The 4340-nt window shown below is 45.3% G+C and overlaps 1 pseudogene; it reads right to left on the reverse strand.

Annotated features, from left to right (window-relative positions):
* Positions 1–932: 932 nt before the first annotated feature.
* On the reverse strand, positions 933–1591 carry LOC102757569 (annotated as a pseudogene).
* Between the last annotated feature and the right edge of the window lie 2749 nt (positions 1592–4340).

Below are 4340 nucleotides of genomic sequence, written 5' to 3' on the forward strand. Positions count from 1 at the left end.
ACATCCCCCAAGGAGTCCAGGATTGGAGAGGGTGCAGGCCTGGCTGAGGGGACCCCCACCCCATGCACTAATTTCATGCACCAGGCCTCTAGTAGGTATATAAAATGGGGTTTTCTTTTAAAATATATTAAATTTTCCAAAGGAATATTATGTGTGAATGAGGTGTCTTGATTAAAGAACTAAATCACTTAAGGTGAACAGTACTTTTAAGGAGCTATATTTGTGTAGGGGTAGAGCTGAAACTGGCTCATTAGTCCAATGAGAAGCAGCAAAGTCAGACCTCCTCATGAGCATATGAGCTGAAGCAATGACAACACCAGTGCTTTACACAATTAAGGAGACATCTTCACAACTCTGAGTCATCTGTAACTTAGTTCATACCTCATACCAGAGCCTGCTCCTTGAAAACTGTGTCCCACTACTCAGAGAGAAGCTGCAGGAAGGAAAGACTTGCCAACATCAACTCTGACACAACGGGAGAGAACTTGAAACAAGGCCGCTGCTGCATCTGAAACAACAGCATGGACTAGGCAGGAGCCACACTTCCCAGAAGAAGGCGTTTAAACCCCTCGGCCACTACAGAGGCTCTCGCCAGGCCTAGAACTCTTCTTACCAAAATGTCATTACCTGCACTTTGAATCAAACTACTAGAGAGAATTCAAAATTGTTATTTCTAAGTGGATTGAAGACTTAAGATAAGGCCCTGTGGCCACGGAAGTGGAATCCCCTCTCCTGTGACTGACGTTCGTATGTCCTGGGGAAAAGATCCATGGCTAGTCCACTGGAATCTGGTTTTGCTACATTCTATTCACAATCCCAAAGATAAACTCTGCCCATCCAAGACCAGGTGTTTGGCCCTTTATCTCAGCTACTCCTTTACCAGGGAGCTTTATTCTGCCACAGAGAAAGCACATGAGATCATGTAGCGTTGCTTAAAAAGTCCTGTATGTGAAAAACTCTTTTGTTTTCTCCACGACTGGCAGTGCTAGCACTTGGTAGGTGGTGAGGACACTTCGGAAGGCTTTCTGGCATAAGTGCTTCAGTGACGATAGGGCCCTAGGACTTGTCTAGAACTGGACGTGACCATCCCTTGTCCCTGCGGCAATAACTCCACCGTGTGGGAAAGATGTGCAGCCAAGACCATTGGTCATAGGAGCAAATGTGATTGGAGTTTTCAGTTCCAGGGTCCAGATACTGAGGAGTCTGTCATCGGCCACAGTGGCAAGGTATAAGCCTTCGGGGGAGAAGCACACAGATCTCAGGGAGCTGTCATCCATGAGGGGTTCGAGCTGCGTGTGGTGGATTGACCTTAGCCTCTTGCCAGTGTAAGGGTCCCACATGATCACGTTGGTGTCTTAAGAAGCCGTGACAAGCCAGGCAGAGTCAGGGAAGAAGTCACAAGAGACAACACTACTTTGGTGGCCCCCTAGCTTCCGGATTAATGTGTAGGACCGCATGCTCCATAGGAAGACTGACTTTTCTCCATCTGCAGAGGAAAGCATGCTTCAGTCCGGGGAGATGGAGCAGCAGTAAGCCCACTGCAGATGGCCCGACAACACCTGAATCTATTTGCCTCGCTTATTCAGGTCCCAGACGCAAAGAGTCTTATTCTGAGACACAGAGACCAAAGTTAAACCGCCACTGGGTATGAAGCTCAGATCTCTTACAACATTTTGGTGGCTGGAAAGTTTCAAAAGGAGGATCCCTGTCTGCACTTCCCACATCTTGATCTGCCCATCCTTGAGTCCTGTAGTGAGAATCAGGCAAGAGACATCTGGCACTGGGGAATGGTGGCATGCCCAGAGCTTCCTGCTGGGTGGAGAAGGCCACAGGCTGAAGGCCAAACCCCAGAAAATGTGCCCACATGTCTAGAATCCTTTCCTTTGGGCTGCCTTGCCCTTTTGTATCATTTCTGCTGCTTCAGCTTTTGGCTTCAAACCCTTTAGGGATGAACTGTTCCTCCACATCTGTTAGGGTCTCTGAAAGGAGGGACAATGAGGCCCAAAGGGGTAAAGTATTATGAATTTATTAGGTCATCTGGAAACCCAGATAGGCTGAGTCCCCAAATGGTGCCAGCGCCCAAAGACAGGAAGTCAGAGGTTTTTAAAGGTCTCTAGGCGGGCTTTTTCTGGGCAGAGAATTCTCTGTGCAGGTCCAGATTCTGGGAAACCTTGGAGGGGAGAGATAATGGTCTTAGCGAGTGGAATGTGGTCCAAGCAAGTGAATGTCCATGGTGAAGTGGCCTGAAGGTCAGCTCCCAGGGAGGGAAGTATTAATTCAATTAGTTGATCAGACCTAATATTCCAGCCTTTTTGTTTTATGCTTTTTCTGGGCAGAGAATTCTCTGTGCAGGTCCAGATTCTGGGAAACCTTGGAGGGGAGAGATAATGGTCTTAGCGAGTGGAATGTGGTCCAAGCAAGTGAATGTCCATGGTGAAGTGGCCTGAAGGTCAGCTCCCAGGGAGGGAAGTATTAATTCAATTAGTTGATCAGACCTAATATTCCAGCCTTTTTGTTTTATGGAATAGGGATGAAGGTCTCATATGGATGAGGGGTTGCAGCAGCATGGTTTCCCTAAGAGACTGGTTGGTAAAGACTTGAAACTCGTCCTGTTGAGTGAGTTGGGAGGTACAAGCTGGTACTGAGGCTGCCACAGCATCCCTTGTCTGGCTTTGGTGCTTTTCTGAGCCTGGAGATGAAATGCAACTGAGGACTCGATATTATCTTTAGGGAGGAAAAGGTCAGGGGTCTAAGTTGCCTGACTAGTGATATGAAAGGGGAGGATAGGTTACCCTGGGGGTGAGGTTCTTGTTTTCCCAGTTTTGCCCCTTGCTAGCATCCAGAGCTTTCTGGCCCAGTGTTTCTATACCTGTGCCTAGCCCATCATCTTTGCTCTGGGGGTCAAAGGGATGATGAGACCTGGGCACAAAAGGTGGTTATGATGGTGTCTAGGGGTGGTGTTTCCCGAGTACAAGTAGGGCTTATAACCGGGTGGAGACAGCCTGTTTTATAAATTTTAATATTCCTGGGGCAAAAAATGGAAAAACAAGACTTATAAGTGGTCTGGTGGAAGGAAAGAAACATTGGTTTGAAGGGCTATAGTCTAATATACAAAAAAATGAAGTTTAACCTCAAATCATTTTCTCTTAAATGTCCTTGGTTTAGGAAAGATTGGGTTTCTATATGGCTGAAAAGTGCTTGGCATCTGGATTTTTTAGATGGCTGCAAACTTCTGTTTTACTATTTCAGTTTCCCTATTCTGCTTGTCCTGGATTATTGGCTTGTGTCATTCATAGTACTTCCTTTTAACATTTCTCTCTACAAACCTTCTATAACTTTCACGAACCTTTTTACAACTTTCACATTCTTACAACTTTCACAAATATTCTTACTTTAACTCACTTTTTCCTTCAGAATGCATTACAATGCCTTATGCATTCTATTGTCAACTCTTACAAGCCTCAATTTTCCAATGATAACCAAAAAGTAAACAGCCAGCATTTCTTAGACTGACATTTATGAGCATTCTCACTTTCAAGCAACATTCCTTTAACAAAGCACAAGACCTTACATTAACAGTTCCAAATCTACTTTATAGATTTTCTGTAATAAAAGCCAACATCAGGTGAACTTAAAACTTATTGAAGTATTTAGATATTTATCATTTAATCCAGCAATGCCTTAGAGCTTTTAAGTTGCCAAAGAAGATTTTGGAAAATTATGTATAGGCATATAAGGCTGGAGAAAAATCTGAGGTGGACAGGGAGCAGGCCCTCCAGGCTGTTCTAGGACTGCAGTTCCCAGGTCTCCAGCCAGCCACTTGTATTTGAAATGTTGAAACTGCCACCTTTTTCCTTAGAGATAACATGCTAAGTTTGGGTGATAATGAGTTCAGCTTCTGATAGTAGCCAGACTGTTAAGTAAGCATTTGTAGCTTTGCAGTAAATAAAGTTGTTCTTTGGGAAGGGGGGTGTGTGAGAAGGCTCTGAGGGAAGGCGGGGAGTGTGAGAAGGCACTGAGGTCAGAGCAGTTTTCAGAGCATTAAAGAGGTGAGAATGCTGGCCTTGGGATCTAAAGGCTCAGTGAGGGGTCCCTTTGCTGTGTCATAGAGGAGCGTTGCAAGAAGACTGACGTTGGGAGCTCAGAGGTGAGTGTACCCAGTGAGCCCAAGAAAGGAGAGTATTTCTTATCTAGAGGAGGGGACAGTTATGGAGGAGATAAGGTGTTTAAAGTCTAAGGCAGCCCTGGGCAAACTACGGCCCGCGGGCCAGATCCGGCCAGTTTGAAATGAATAAAACTATGGAACAAAAAGACCGTACCCTTTTATGTAATGATGTTTA

Source organism: Myotis davidii, unplaced genomic scaffold (assembly GCF_000327345.1).
Source record: "Myotis davidii unplaced genomic scaffold, ASM32734v1 scaffold308, whole genome shotgun sequence".
NCBI classification, from domain to species: Eukaryota; Metazoa; Chordata; class Mammalia; order Chiroptera; family Vespertilionidae; genus Myotis; species Myotis davidii.